General features: G+C 40.4%; 1 protein-coding gene across 2 annotated transcripts in view; it reads left to right on the top strand.

Annotated features, from left to right (window-relative positions):
• The first annotated feature begins 2,998 nt into the window (after window positions 1–2,998).
• The window catches only part of LOC136883357 (echinoderm microtubule-associated protein-like 2), a 340,211-nt gene continuing 326,343 nt past the window's right edge, over window positions 2,999–16,866 (top strand). For both annotated transcript variants that reach the window (XM_067155614.2, XM_067155610.2), the window contains exon 1: window positions 2,999–3,131. The gene's annotated coding sequence lies outside the window, so the exon portion shown is untranslated. The remainder of the gene's footprint in view (window positions 3,132–16,866) is intronic.

The following is a 16,866-nucleotide window of genomic DNA, read 5'->3' as shown; positions in this document are numbered from 1 at the left end:
AGCGTATAGTGTCCCAAAAAGGGCATTCCCCTGGCGGGCGGAACGGCAGAATAACACCCACGTTATCCCCTGCCTGCCTGTCGTATGAGGGGACTAAAAGGTGCCCCAGGGGCTCTCAACTTGGGAGCGTGTGTTGGCTACGACGGGGACCTTAGCTGAGTCCTAGCATTGCTCTTTTTTCCTGTGAGTGGGGGTGGTAAGATAACACCCACGATATCCCCTGCCTGTCGTAAGAGGGGCTAAAAGAGGCCCCAGGGAACGTTGTTGATTGGCGACTACAGGGCCTTTAGCTGAGTTCTGGCATTTTTCCACTTACTTGTGTCAGGCTCCTCACTTTCATCTATCCTACCCGACCTCACTTAGTTAACACTTGTTCTTTACCGACCTCGACGGTATTAGGTTCCCGAGGCCTAGGAAGTCTTTCATTTACACGCCCTTCGTGGCCCTGGTCTTTCTTTGCCGGATATCTTCATTTTTTGAAGTGTCGGATCAGTTCCATTTTTATTTTGCGTCTGATTAAAGTTAATAGAGGATGGTTGCCTAGTTGTAGTTCCTATTAAAACAATAACCACCACCACCACCACCACCACATTGCTTCCACTTACTAGTGCCAGGCTCCTCACTTTCATCTATCCTATCCGACCTCCCTTGCTCAGCTCTTGCTTTTTTCCGATCGCGACGCTATTAGGTTTCGAAGGCAGGGGAGGCTTTCATTTTCACGCCCTTCGTGTCTTTCCTTGGCCGATACCTTCATTTTTTGAAGTGTCGGATCCCTTCGATTTTTTTTTTTTTTTTGCTCTGATTAGTGTTAATAGAGAATGGTTGCCCACTTGTACTTGTTCTTAAAACAATAATCACCACCACCATCATAAAAGGGAAAGACCTCTCAGAAGATGGAGCTTTTTATAGTCGGTCTCACGTGATAAACTATTCCACGTGAGCTGATTGTTTATATCTCTTCTCTTAATCTTTCATTCTTAAATTCATTAACCATCTACTTACTCGAACACTTTTCACTTAGACAACTGACTTTCTAAGGCTCTCCAAGCAGATCTGCATCATGCCACACTGGTCCAGCGAGGCTCTAATAGATGTCTAAAGTCGTCTGCTGAGTTGTACTTGTTCTTAAAACAATAATCACCACGCTCTTTCCTATACACAGCAGACGTCGTCCACCCTCCTTACAAGGCATACATCCGGCTGTAACAGACACACAAAATAATAATAATAATAATAATAATAATAATAATAATAATAATAATAATAATAATAATAATAATAAACCGAGCGAGTAGCCGCGTGGTTCGGGGCAAGTAGCTGTGAACTTGCATTCGGGAGATAGTGGGTTCGAATTCCACTGCACCGAGCTCGATAGCTGCAGTCGCTTAAGTGCAGCCAGTATCCAGTAATCGGGAGATAGTGGGTTCGAGCCCCACTGTCGTCGGCCCTGAAGATGGTTTTCCGTGGTTTCCCATTTTCACACCAGGCAAATGCCGGGGCTGTACCTTAATTAAGGCCACGACCGCTTCCTTCCAATTCCTAGGCCTTTCCTCTCCCATCGTCGCCGTAAGACATATATGTGTCGGTGCGACGTAAAGCAAAATAGCAACAACAATTCCACTGTACCGGGCGAGTTGGCCGTGTAGTTAGAGGCGCGCGGCTGTGAGCTTGCATCCGGGAGATAGTGGGTTCGAATCCCACTGTCGGCAGCCCTGAAGATGGTTTTCCACGGTTTCCCATTTTCTCACCAGGCAAATGCTCGGGCTGTACCTTAACTAAGGCCACGGTCGCTTCCTTCCCGTTCCTAGGCATTTTCTGTCTCATCGTCGCCATAAGACATATCTGTGCCAGTGCGACGTAAAACAAATAGCAAAAAAGAAAATATCTATTAACCAATCATACGATTTCCTCTTAAAATTGCGCAGAATATAGTAATTTATTAAATAATTTAAAACAACTGATTTTATGTGAGCGAGCAGTTTTTGACAGTCTATGAATTAGGATGTCAATATCTACTTTGTCCCGAATATCATAAAGATTGTTTTACCTCGTACTGAATTCATGTATGTTGTTTTTAACATATGTCAAGTCAGAAAGATATGGATATACAAAGGTATTATTGTTAGTATTTTAAGTTTAATTGAAGAGAGGTCGACAATGGAAAACTGCACCAGCTCTGCACATTGTGCGGACAACGAAGAATGCCCCATAATAACAGCCCATAATTAATGTGTGACTGGAAGAGACCAAAATATGCCTCCCTTAGGGGCGCGTGGCTGTGAGCTTGCATCCGGGAAACTGTGTTCGAATCCCACTGTCGGCAGCCCTGAAGATGGTTTTCCGTGGTTTCCCATTTTCACACCAGGCAAATGCTGGGGGTGTACCTTAATTAAGGCCACGGCCGCTTCCTTCCAATTCATATGCCTTTTCTATCCCATCGTCGTCCAAAATTTTGACTGACTGACCTTCAATATCTTTGGATATTGTGCACGCAGCATGATTTAAAGTGATTTGATAAAATCTAAGGATGTTCTTGTAGAACGAAACATGTAAGAGGGGAACTCACACAGAGAGAAGACATCAATTAAATAGAGTATCATACTTGTGTACCATGAACAGTACCATGAAAGTTTTCGCCGAAGGAAGAAAAGAAAAGGACTAGAATTGGAAAGGTAGCAGTCGTGGTCTTAAATAAGGCACAACCACAGCATTTGCCTCGTGTGAAAATGGGAAACCACGGAAAAATATCTTCAGGGCTGCTGGCAGTGGTATTCGAACCCACTATGGAAGCTCACATCTGCGGGACTCAAACCGCACGACCAACTCGCTCGGATTTTCGACGGACTGAAACGCTTTGAAGTTACACTTTATTTCATAAACATCCTTCCATAATCTCTACCAATGACCAGAGAATGTTTGTAGCTAGGGTAGTACAAAGAAGTACCTGAGTACATTTTTCTTCCCCTCCTTTCCCCTCGACAGTCACCTGCCGTGAGTCCAGCCAGCAAGCAAGCAAGCTAGCCAGACAGCCAGCGAAGTGCAGTCAGTTGGTGTTTTGCTACGTTCGAGTTCGGTTGAAGTGTGCTTTCGTGTGTCTTCTTATCATGTGTTCATCCTTCATCAGATGATAGGTAAGCAAATGATAACCTTCATCAAACTTATCTTGACAATCCGTAACAATATGCCACACGCGCCTTATCTGAACATCTGAAGCTTATCTGCGTCACGTTCGTAGGAGGCTTAGAATGAATGGAGGCATTTAACAACCAGATGGCATTTCACATGATATGCTGAAATATTTTACTAGGAATAGAAGGAAATGTACAAGGAATGAAGCGGCAGTTATTGTTATTCTATTCTAGTGATAAGTAATCTAAGCGGAAAAATGATCAAAAGCTCTTTTCTTCAGTACCGAAATACACGCATGTGAAGGATCTATCGAGTAGAAATGAATGGGATGTTTCAAGATTTTTGTGGTGAAAGTGGTGATTTGAAGTGTGTTCTACCACGTATGGAGATTCGTTTTCAAAGGGATACGCCAATCTCAAAGTAGATCCATTTAAACGGTTTCATTTTCGAATAGACTGTCTATAACGCTTGTTACTCAATATACGTGTTAATAGAATTAATTTGAATATGGAATTTCTTGTGAATTTATTAATAAACAGATCCGTCCCAAATTTCAACTAGATACTAATTTTCTTTAAGTTAATTGCTAATAATAATAATAATAATAATAATAATAATAATAATAATAATAAATCAAAAAAGATAGTCGAAAGTCATTAGTATTTTTCCATTCGTGCTGTAATATACTGTCAAGTCGGGACCACTATCTTGGCGTTTGTCCAGACCTTCTCTTGCAAAAAAAAAAAAAAAAAAAAAAAAAAAATGCTCACTGGAATATGGATGGAGAGGATGCCCATGATTCTGGAATTGGACGTAAACAATACACGTTCGTACCCTAACTAATTGGCCGGTATTGTCAAATAAATTTAAGGGTTGTTTTTGTATCTTTTAATGTCATAAATGCAATATATATCAACGTAGAACACATTCAGTAGTGTACAATTACATGTTTTTTAAAACCTTTCTCTAGTGTATTTCTTACATGATGTTGATGTAATTTCATCTCTGATCATTTATTATTATTATTATTATTATTATTATTATTATTATTATTATTATTATTATTATCCGGCTCCATGGCTAAATGGTTAGCGTGCTGGCCTTTGGTCACAGGGATCCCGGGTTCGATTCCCGGTAGAGTCGGGAATTTTAACCATCAATGGTTAATTTCGCTGGCTCGGGGGCTGGGTGTATGTTTTGTCTTCATCGTAATTTCATCATCACGACGCGAAGTCGCCTACGGGAGTCAAATCAAAAGACCTGCACCTGGCGAGCCGAACATGTCCTCGGACACTCCCGGCACTAAAAGCCATACGCCACTTAATTTCATTATTATTATTATTATTATTATTATTATTATTATTATTATTATTCCACTCTCAAGTACGTATTTCTGATTAGACATGCTGATTAGCAAAATAACAAACAACCAGTAGCGGCGATTGGGAAATAGAAGTAAGGGGGGGGGGGGGGGGAGGGGGGCAAAAAATGTAAAGACAACAAAGTACCAGAGTTTGCGGGATATAGCGTGGTGTATATACGTTGCACATTAAAACTGGAAAAGAAAGCTACTAAATGGAATTTCGACAGAGAGGTATTCTCAGCCTAACAACTTAACTGTGTTGATAATATTTATTTGAGATTTTGATTCAATACTATACAATAAAACTTTCACGAGAGGAACAATATTACACATGTATTACAATTAAATAGACGTACGGCGTGATTATATAATTAAAAATGATTTAGTATTTGACTAAAAACTAAAAAAAACTAACACACTAAAGAGACTGCACTGCACATAAAAAGTCTCCACTGGCATTATACAAATCGGTTAACCGCGTGAACGACTTTGTTGCGTATTTCCGCTAATAATTTCGTTATTAATTAATTAAAGCAAATAATTAGCTGATAAAACAACAGGGCTTGTACAAATTGCCAGAAATATCGTAGGGCCTACTTCTTCCCGGAACTTCATTCATAATATATAACCTTACCATTCCGAACATTCCTCATGTTGGACAAAAGAACTTGCAATAAATGAACTTGGTCTTTTAATTACAAATATTTGTAAATACTTGTAGAAAAGTTCAAAATATATGTTATGGTAATAATATTGTCCTTTCTGTCATATAGCGTTCACAGAAATAGCCATTGCATTTATCCTCTAATATCCGTCAATTTCAAGACTCTTATTTCAGTTATTCTTAGAGATACACAAAAGAATGGCGTTTCATTTTACACAAAAGAGATAGGCTTTATAATAATATTTAAATTGTGTGTTTTATTTACGGTGTTGTCTAGATAATCTGTAAAAATGTCTATTTTATTTTTATTTAACGGTGGAAACAAATGTCGTAATAAATAAAATGATTGTTAGTTCTGGCAGTGGAATAAATCTGCTTTGACAGATTTGAGGGCGTGACTGATATAGGAATAAACAGTAATAAAGGAGTAGATGGTGAAGTTGAGCTCCCACAAGAAGCGCGTACCAGTTCGGCGTGTTTTCATCTGAAGTGCGGAGCGATTACATTTCGTTAAGGATTGCATAAGTTCCAGCGTGAGTTTCGAAAATCGAGAGAATAAATATATCACTTCCATACAATTTCAGGAAGATTCCAAAAGTATTGTGAACACAGTCCGTCTGTTGCTAATTTTTATTCACAGCAAGACTGATAAATATTGTAAACAAAATTGAGTTTTTATTGTATACTGTTAATTTTATCTCCTATTAGTTTTGTTTCTAATGTACTATTGTTTTATATGTATGTCTCATTTTTATGTACATCAAGCTTAAGACGACCTAAACACAGGTCGAACCCCCTGTGGGTGGGGGACGCACACGAAGAATACACCCACAGTATCCCCTACCTGTCGTGTGAGGCGACTAAAAGGGGAGACCAAGGGATGATTGTATTAGAACCATGAAACTACTTGTGATTAGTATAATCACGCGGGGAACACCATAGGTCGCCTTTACTTGCGAGTAGTACCACTATGTTGGGTACGCAACAAGTTTGTGATTAGTAGCAGCAGATATTGGCTTCACTGTGGGTTTACAGTACCTGTGACTAGTACCACTATGTGAGGAACACCACAGGAATACCGGCAACTATGTGAGGAACACCATAGGTTTGCGCTGCCTGTGAGTGGTGCCATTATGTGCGAAACACCATAGGTCTGCGTTACCTGTGCGACGTACGATACTTGTGAGTAGTACCATAATGTGTGGAACACCGTGAGTCTATGCTACTTTTGATTAGTACCGCAAGATGACACATACCATGGTTCTACTTAACTAGTGATAAGTAGCATTATGAGGGGCCGTTGACCTGGATTTTGGACCCCTTTAGACATCAAGCATCCTCGTTTCAAGAATGTGCTTTAGAAGCAGTTCTTGGTCAGCAATACTATTGTTTTAAGATAGTTTCTGGGAAGGTGGGGCATTGCGGGTCGGATCCACTGATTGTCTTAAATTCATATTCATCTGTGCATTCTTCATCATCATCACGTTTTTAATTCTGGTCAGTGGATGATTTTGGACTTTTAAATTGTCATTACATTTCGTTCCATTAGGGGCCGATGACCTAGATTGGGCCCCTTTAAACAACAATCATCATAATCATCAACACAGGTCGAAAAGAGTCCTTAGATGTAATGTTCAGACAGACCATTTTATTTAAGTGATAACATTTTATTGTATTGAACAGGTGGACAATATATACTACAGGTAGATTTTTATTAAGAATGTTTAAATATATTTAAGTCAATACCGAATGGAAGATGAATTTTATCACATGTAAGGAGCTGGAACTAAATTCACTTGGTCTCGGCATATTTACGAAGAAAATTTGCAGAAAAGCCTACTGCTGGCTATTCTAGCGATGGTTTTCTTCGATTCTCACATCAACTGCAGGCTAATGTTAGACAGGTGGCTAAAGTAGAGCCATAACATTCCAAATAACAGTCTAGAGACACACGCATCTTCCACATCAGAAAGAACAATAACAATAACCTGAAGCTTGCCGGTTGGCACTGGATTCTCATCACATGCTTCCGGTGAATGTTTAAGGACGATTAGTACTGGGATCAAATGCGAAAGTCATGAGCTTGACAAAGTCTGTTGTGCAGAGATCTAAATGAACATGGTGAGAATGATGCTAGTGTTGGGGATTGTTATTTTGTTATTTTAAGCACTGATCGCGGAAGGAAGAGTTCTGAACTTCCGAAAAATTAAGTTATCGGCTAAACAAAGGGAAGGGCCATCAAATATAAATCCGTGACGCATGTTAGCCATCGAGGCTAATTTTGTTCGTATAGTTTTGTGAGTTGCAATCAAAGAAATCATTATAACTGAGACATTAGTATAGGTTGCAGAGTATACTGTAGTTCCTTAGTTACTGAAAAATGAAACCAAATTTAAGTACGGAGAATTAAGTGGTATATGGTTCAGCAGCTTAGCAGTTAAACCACGGAGGCAGCCAAATAACACATATTAAAGTTATTTTTAATAATCTTACAATAGTGAATAATCGCTTTGTTTATATAATTTGACAATAAGTTATATATATTGCATATTACCTACCTGCTGGAATGAAATTTAATTAGATATTCGTAGGCTTTTAATTTTATTTGAAGGTGGGCGGGGGGGCGACTGTTTATTTTGGCAGGGAAGCCCGTATCACATTCGTAGAGCGGACCTATTTGTATACTACTGTTTTCACTCTGGACATGTTCACCCAGACGTACTGAAACTGTGAAAAACCATCTGCCAATCATGTTCTCGCCCGGCATATTTAATCACTTTCTTTGGATAATAGGAGATCAGACTTCATTATTTTTTAGTTCTGATATATCTGTACTTAGCCAAGCCAAAGATATAATAATTGAAGTCGGCCGTGCCGTTAGGGGCGCGCAGCTGCGAGCTTGTATTCAGGAGATAGTTGGTTCGAACGTCACTGTCGGCGGACCTGAAGATGGTTTTCCGTGATTTCCCATTTTCACACCAGGCACATGCTGGGGCTGTACCTTGATTAAGGCCACGACCGCTTCTTTCCCACTGCTAGCCCTCGTTGCCATAAAACCTATCTGTGTCGGTGCGACGTAAAGTAGAATGTAAAATATTAATTTAAATCACTTTAACACAAATTCCTAAGCCGCTTCATTAGTCACAAAGAACACTTTGCTAATGATCAATCGATTTTCGGACTCTATTCTGCCGCAGATTCGCCACATTTAAAAGTCAAGGTTTAATCACGGATCATGTCGATGACATTTAAAGATTCTGAAGCTCTATTACATCGTGACTGTAGATTTACCACCGCGTAACAGGTTTTCGGAGAGACAGTATTTCCACATCTTGGTGTCTCTGACAACTACGTATATGATGATGATGATGATGATGATGATATGACCAACGTGTCCTCAATTGCTGAATATTTTAATCGACGTTAGTGCCAGAATTTCGTCTTGTAAAGGGATTCTTTAAAGTAGTCAGGTTCGATCCTGGCTCAGTCCGTACTCAAATACACCAGCCTCATGTCGGTAGGTTTACCGGCGCGTAAAAAAACACTGCGGGACAAAATTCCAGCACGTCATTATGTCCGAAGACTGGAAAGTAAAATGTGAACTGATTAATAAGAAAATATTATAATGTGAACATTTAATATTTCATAGGGAGCCTCCGTGACTCAGACGACAGCCCGCCGGCCTCTCACCGCTATGTTCCGTGGTTCAAGCCTCGGTCACTCCATGTGAGATTTGTGCTGGACAAAGTGCAGCCGGGACGGTTTTTTTTATCAGGGTACTTCGGTTTTCCCTGTCATCTTTCATTCCAGCAACACTCTCCAATATCATTTTATTTCATCTGTCATTCATTAATCATTGCTCCAGAGCAGTGCAACAGGATTCGGCGGTCGGCACAGTTCCTATCCTCGCCGCTAGATGGGGGCTTCATTCCATTTCTGACCCGGTCGAATGACTGGAAACAGGCTGTGGATTTTCATTTAATATTTCTTCTCCTATTCCTGATGTTATTTGCATGTTTTTGATCTGTACTCTATTGTTTTGCTGTTTCTTGCTAGTGGTTTAACGTCGCACTAACACATCAGAGGTGCAAACTTTGGGTTGGGAAGACTTGGGAGTAAGGAGACGCTCGACTATGTGCTATGTTTCGAGCTGTCAGTGGTGAGTTGGCGTGGAATGACATAAGTAGAAGAATAAACCTGAGTGGAGCTTTTAAAAGTAGGAAAGATCATAATATGAAGATAAAGTTGGATTCAAGAGGACAGAATGGGGCAAATATTCACTTATAGGATGAGAAGTAAAGAATTGGAAATAACAAGGGAAATGTTCGATAAGTTTCAAAGTTAGTTGAAAATATTTAAGAAAAACTTGGTAAAGAATTGTAAATGTAAATGAGGTAAACAACTGATAGGGAATCTGCCACCACTTGGGCGACAGCCCTAAATGCAGATTATTGATGATTGTATGTATGTTCAGTCTTCAGCCCTAAGGCTGGTTGGATCCTCGACAGCTCCACCATCAGCTGTCATAGATGACCTAGGCATCACTGAAGAGGCGAGGTAGTTTTCTGTTGCTTTCCTCACCGAGCCAGAAGTTGCTATTACATATCAGTCTGCCAAGCCCACTGAAATGCATGCACCAACCGACCTGTGAGCAACATTTTCACACCATTCATAGCAGGGACTGGCTGCAGAAGGAATGGCATTACTAGCATTGCTCATACCTCAGTCACTCTCATATTGTCAAATCAGTCATTACTGATCTGCATTTAGGGCAGTCGCCCAGGTGGCAGATTCCGTATCTGTTGTTTTCCTAGCCTTTTCTTAAAGGATTGCAAAGAAATTGGAAATTTATTGAACATCTCCCTTGGTAAGTTAATCCAATCCCTAACTCCCCTTCCTATAAACGAATATTTGCCCCAATTTGTCGTCTTGAATTCCAACTTTATCTTCATATTGTGATCTTTCCTACTTTTAAAGATACCATCCAAACTTATTCGTTTACTGATGTTATCCCACGCCATCTCTTCACTGACAGCTCGGAACATACCACTTAATCGAGCAGCTCATCTTTCTCCCAAGTCTTCCCAGCCCAAACTTTGCAACATTTTTGTAACGCTACTCTTTTGTCGGAAATCGCCCAGAACAAATCGAGCTGCTTTTCTTTGGATTTTTTCCAGTTCCTGAATCAAGTAATCCTGGTAAGGGTCCCATACACTGGAACCATACTCTAGTTGGGGTCTCACCAGAGACAAATATGCTCTCTCCTTTACATCCTTACTACAACCCCTAAATACCCTCATAACCATGTGCAGAGATCTGTACCCTTTATTTACAATCATATTTATGTGATTACCCCAATGGCGATCTTTCCTTATATTAATACCTAGGTATTTACAATGATCCCCAAAGGGAACTTTCACCCCATCAATGCAGTAATTAAAGCTGAGAGGACTTTTCCTATTTGTGAAACTCACAACCTGACTTTTATCCCCGTTTATCATCATACCATTGCCACTGTACATCTCACGACATTTTCGAGGTCATTTTGCAGTTGCTCACAATCTTGTAACATACTATTACACTGTACAGAATAACATCATCTGCCAAGTATAAGACAGAGACAGATCAATGAAAGTAACAAAATTACTCTAGCCCATACCAGAAGACATGGTGCACTGTAAACACTAGGTCCTGCCAGCAAAGACAAATTGACTAGTGATTGAACAATAATAGGTCTGTCGGTTCGTGTTCTAAATCTCTTGACACTGTTATTATAAATGACCTAGAATCCTGAGATAAGCTGATGTCTATTAAACTTTATCTTGCTTCTTTTCTTGCACTGTTGTCTGTGATCAACTATAGCGATATTGCTGATAAGTATGCTGAGGTACGCTTGCAGTAATATTTTTCTTGCGTCACAGGTGGCTTTGTAACGTAACACCGAACACGTAATAGGAGAAACAAATGACAGCGGAGAAGCGAGTTAGGATATCTTGAGGTTATAAATAATTCCCTCAAGGAGAAAAAACTATGTTCGTGGCTTACGTTCGTGCCCTGCCTCGAAATCAGACAACTTTAGACAGTCAAAGGAAGCTTTTAAGAGATCTTCTTTCATGTATTTTAGGACAGGAAGAATATCAGTGTATTTTAAAGCGTTGTTTCGGGGTTCTTATCAGCATACGGTAGACTGTGTATATATAAAAAAAGAATAGTAACATTTTTAGAAGAGACAACATTTAACGATGTAATAATAATAATAATAATAATAATAATAATAATAATAATAATAATAATAATAACCGAGCTCGATAGCTGCAGTCGCTTAAGTGCGGCCAATATCCAGTATTCGGGAGATAGTAGGTTCGAACCCTACTGTCGGCAGCCCTGAAAATGATTTTCCGTGGTTTCCCATTTTCACACCAGGCAAATGCTGGGGCTGAACCTTAATTAAGGCCACGGCCATTTCCTTCCCACTCCCAGCCCTTCGCTGTCCCATCGTCGCCATAAGACCTATCTGTGTCGGTGCGACGTAAAGCAACTAGCAAATAATAATAATAATAATAATAATAATAATAATAATAATTTACGTCCAACCAACTACTCTTTTACGGTTTTCGGAGATGCCGAGGTGCCGGAATTTAGTTCCGAAGGAGTTCTACCGTAAATCTATTGATACAAGGGTGGCATATTTGAGCAACTTCAAATACCACCGGATGAGTCAGGATCGAACCTGCCAAGTTGGGGTCAGAAGGCCAGCGCCTCAATTGTCTGAGCCCCTCAGCCCGGCTTTAACGTTGTTAGCAGACTGCATCATCAGCTAATATCATTACCTATAGGCTGTATAATAATATTTTTAATGTCATTTTGTCCCTTATTCATCACAAACAAAACGTTCCATTCTCAGATTTTACAACTGTCAAACTGACGACTTCTATATTTTATCTAGAGGATATTAATGCACAGTGAACGTGCTGCCTGTTTTCCTCAGTTAGCGAGACTGAGTAGTTAAACCGGTAGAGCGCTGTCCCTCAAAAATCAAGTTAGCGGTTCGCACCCGTCCCAATCCGGTATATAAAGGAGCTCAAATATGCCATTTTCCTGTTGGTAAGTTTACCGACATGTAAAAGAATCTCTGGTGGACAAAATTAAATTAAGGAGTAAATTAGAATATGCTTCTGTAATTGGGACCCGCGTTCAAACGAACAAATAGGCTACATGCTAAAAAGTTTTAACGGTATCTGTATCATAAAACAAATAAGACATTTTTGCCCTTTTGATTCATCAGCACTGTATTTAAAAAGTAAGTTTAACCCTTCGTCGCTGCGCAATGAAGGATTATAATAAACATTTAAGCTCTTCAGTCCTTTTCAGTCGTGAAATTACCAGAGTTTCGCCCCAATGTGGCAGTGGGCTCATCAGTTGGATTGCTACTACTTCCCAAGACTGGCGGCTAGTGCGCTATTGAGACAACACTACAAGCCTTCTATATAGAACCGTGCAGTGACTGAAAGGGGCCCCAAGTGCTCTGAAATTGCAAGCATGGGTTGGCGATCACGGGGTTCTTAGCCGAGTCCTGGCATTGCTTTCACTTGCATGTATTAGGTTTGCGAGCCCTAGGGAGTCTTTCATTTTCACATCCTTCGTGGCCCTCCTCTTTCTTTGGCCAATACCTTCAATTTTGAAGTGTCGGATCCCTTCCATTTTCCTCTCTGATTAGACCAAGGACTGAATATGGCTGCTGTAACTACTTTTTCTGTACAAATGGGGTTGGATCAGCTTACCAACGTACGAATGCAGTTTAAAAGAACACACGATTGAACATCTCATCCAACGCTGCCCTCTTCATTCATACTCTGGATTTCCTGATTATTTGTTCAGTCTCTCTCAAAATTTAATTAAGTGGCTGAAAATCTCGGACTTTAAAGTGTAATTTTGTCTTGTCAGTTTTATAAAGTTTGTAATCGCCATACGACTACAACCTACTAACCTCGTTCTGGGCGACCGTCTGAATCAGTGACTGAGGAAAACATTGAAGCTGTGAGGAAAATGCAGAAAGAAAGGCGGTTGACATATCGGCAGGTAGAAGAGACCCTCCACATCCCTGCACCAGCTATTCATTCAGTTCTACAGGATCATCTGCATGTTAGAAAGGTTTGATCCCTGTGGGTGCCCCATTCACTTTCAGAGGAACGAAGGGAACATCGAGTGAAATGGTGCCGAAAAATGCTAAAACTGTTTGAAAATGGGACTTTGCGTAACGTCAATAGCATCGTTACAGGTGACGAAACTTGGACTTATTATTACGATGTCCCAACAAAATCCCAGAACAAGGTGTGGTTGTTTGAAGATGAGGGTACTCCTATGACTGTGCGAAAGTAAAGGTCAGTGAAGAAAACGATGATTGCAATATTCTTCACTAAACGGGGCATCCTGACTCGGGTTGTGCTAGAAACACAAAAGACAGTTACTGCATAGTGGTACAGTGAGACTTGTCTGCCTCAAGTCATCCAGGCTCTCAAGCAGTTCCGTCCGAGGTTACGGCTCAACACTTGTCTCTTGCATCCCGACAATGCTCCAGCACCTCATGCTAATGTAACATTGGATTTTCTTGCCAGATCAGAGTTGACCGTGCTTGTTCACCGTCCATACAGTCCTGATCTTGCCCCATGTGACTTCGAATTCTTCCCAGAAGTGAAGATGAAGCTAAAAGGGCGGCGTTTTGCATCCGACGAGGAGCTTCTGGCAGCATGGGATCTAGAGTATGAAAATGTAACCGAAGAAAAGTGGCAGAGTTGGTTCAATGACTGGTTTCGACGTATGGAGAAGTGTATTGAGTGTGGTGGAAATTATTTTGAAAAAGTCTAAAGCGTTCACTCACATTGCAAAACTTTCCTAGTGCCCTTTTTATGATGTGCTGTCTTTATAATTATGAAGGTGAGAGTCTTGGGATAAACGCGAACATCCAGCCCCCATTCTCAGTCCTCTTCACCCCCAGTTTTCTACAAAGATCCAGTTCTGTAGGCAATATAAATACGGTGTAATATACTGAAGTCTGAGATACTGATAGTCTGCCAGAAGTATCTCTAATAGAGCTCCCGATTTATTGCCGTGTTGAAATTCCTGGCAGTAGAACTCGACAAGCTTACCGACTTTGGCTGTAGGTATCGCGGTCTCGCCCATTATTACCCTATAGGCAGTGCTTAATGAGCCGTTGTGATGAAAAGATTTGCATGTCGGAGGTTGGTGCGATGCATAAAACATGTCACATTGCCAAAAGAGGTTACCTTGCTCAACATAATGTTTGTGTTCCAGTTCTTGTCTCCTTTTCTTTACTCCCTCGGTATAATATTTACATTCACATATATATAAGAAAAAGAACTCAAAATATCTTGCATCATGACGACTCCTCAGAACACTTTTTAGAGAATTACTTCCTTCTGTTATTACTATAGCCCGGAAGTTAAGCAAAATGCCTTTTTTAATCTGGGTGGATATATTGAAGTGTCACATAGAGACGAACATGTTTCCGTACATTTAGGAATGGTAAAATGGTAAAAGCTGAGACGGGCAACGGATCATCGGCATTCAAACAGTTCGGCAAACGTTTGATCCCTCGGCCACTCGCTTGCACAGCAGGGGGTGATTTATGGCGGTGGTGGGCTTTAAAATGGAAGTTCTCATTCTCCAACAGAAATCCTGACAGCTCTGTTGCCAATGCACCTCTCATTAAATAGACGTCAGTCTCTTCAGCTCGAATAATTCGCACATGCTTTGTTCGGTGTTTGAAAGTCTTGTAATATTTGCTTCATTAATTAATATTTGTGAAGTGTGTTGCTTTTCACTTAGCTTCATGTAATAGTGTGAAGGTTGAAGGAATCAAATCTAGAAATTAACGCACCATAAGATCCTAAATTAAATCTGCCAGTGCACACGAACGATCCTGAGCCGAACATCAGTAGCATTGATACTCGACCAAATAGTACTGGTTCGGTGCCCATGAGCGATACTCAACCAGTAGTAGGAGTAGTAGTAGTAGTAGTAGTAGTAGTAGTTCCGTGAAGAAAAATGAAGGAGACTAAAACTTTAAGTAAGCAAAGTTAACGGGTGATATGTAATGCATACGAATACGTTACGAAGAACAACGCAGGAAAGGGTTATTATTATTATTATTATTATTATTATTATTATTATTATTATTATTATTATTCCAGTTCATAATTCGTGATTTAACTTTTTCATTCTGTATTGAAAGCGAGACACTGATATTAGCTGCATAAAAGTAATATTTTAGTAGGTTTACTTTGATATGAATTCAAGCATAGTATTTAGGGAGACCTGCTATTTGTATTTAAAATAGCTCATGGCAATTCCTTCATATTTCTTTCTTTCTTTCTTTCTTTCTTTCTTTCTTCGTACCAACATCTACGACCACTGCACGGGTTAAGCACGAAACAAAATATTCTGCGATATTGGTTTGTGCTGTGGTTCATAATCGGGTTTTTATATGTATATAGTCTTAAGTCTTAAGAAGAAATTAAATGCTAATATGTTTAAATAATCGACGCAAAATATGACAACCTTGTTGACAGCGCTCACTTGCCTTTTAAACGACACGCGCCCCTTGTGTCCAGAGGAAAGAAACCGACTGACAAACCTCATAATCACTAGGGCGGGCCAAGTTTCCGGATCAGAAGCTGCCGCATGGGTATGCCAAACTGCCACTCTTCAACGTCCTTTTTCTGCCTGATATACTTGCAGGATCAACTTTTGTGAGACATTTTTTTATTGCTGGCATGTGAGGAGTCGCGCTGCGACGTTCGAGTGCGCGAATTTCGCTTCACTCTGTATAAGCACAAGTTGACATTGTAAAAGTGCATAATCAGATCAACTGTGATATCATTGTATAAACACTCCTATGGTACGTGACCAAACTGAAGACGATTAACATTTAAAATTTTTCTTGTAAGAGTTCAGGAAATTGTCCAAATATATTTTCCATAATTACTTATAGCTTCCATGCATGAGGTTAAATAACACTCATATGGAGCAACCAAAGGTCTTAGAAATAAGATACATTAGATTGTAAGTAAAGTCCTTGTAAGCAAGGCCGTACCCAGAATTTTTTTCGGAGGGAGTTAGGATTGAGGAGGTGGGGAGTATTTATTTTAAAATAGGAAAGGTAAATTCATAGCGGTCTGATGGGCAGAACACACTTTAACATGTGCGTGAAGTGCGACACAAAGATTTGTCATTTCTTTAAAAATGGAGGTAACAATATGTTTCACTATAGGTATTTAAAATGTTTGGAGGTTTCATTCATTTTTTAAATCTTCTAGTGGTTCGATAGTATTCGAGAGATAGTAGGTTCGAACCCCAATGTCGGCAGCCCTGAAAATGGTTTTCCGTGGTTTCCCATTTTCACACCAGGCAAATACTGAGGCTGTACCTTAATTAAGCCGGCCCCGCGGTGTAGGGGTAGCGTGCCTGCCTCTTACCCGGAGGCCCCGGGTTCGATTCCCGGCCAGGTCGGGGATTTTTACGTGGACCTGAGGGCTGGTTCGAGATTCACTCAGCCTACGTGATTAGAATTGAGAAGCTATCTGACGGTGAGATAGCGGCCCCGGTCTAGAAAGCCAAGAATATCTGCTGACCACACGACACCTCGTAATCTGCAGGCTTTCGGGCTGAGCAGCGGTCGCTTGGTAGGCCA

Source organism: Anabrus simplex, chromosome 11 (genome assembly GCF_040414725.1).
Source record: "Anabrus simplex isolate iqAnaSimp1 chromosome 11, ASM4041472v1, whole genome shotgun sequence".
Taxonomy (NCBI): domain Eukaryota; kingdom Metazoa; phylum Arthropoda; class Insecta; order Orthoptera; family Tettigoniidae; genus Anabrus; species Anabrus simplex.
The sequence above is the reverse complement of the archived record's forward strand: the minus strand, read 5'-3'. Positions and strand labels throughout refer to the sequence as shown.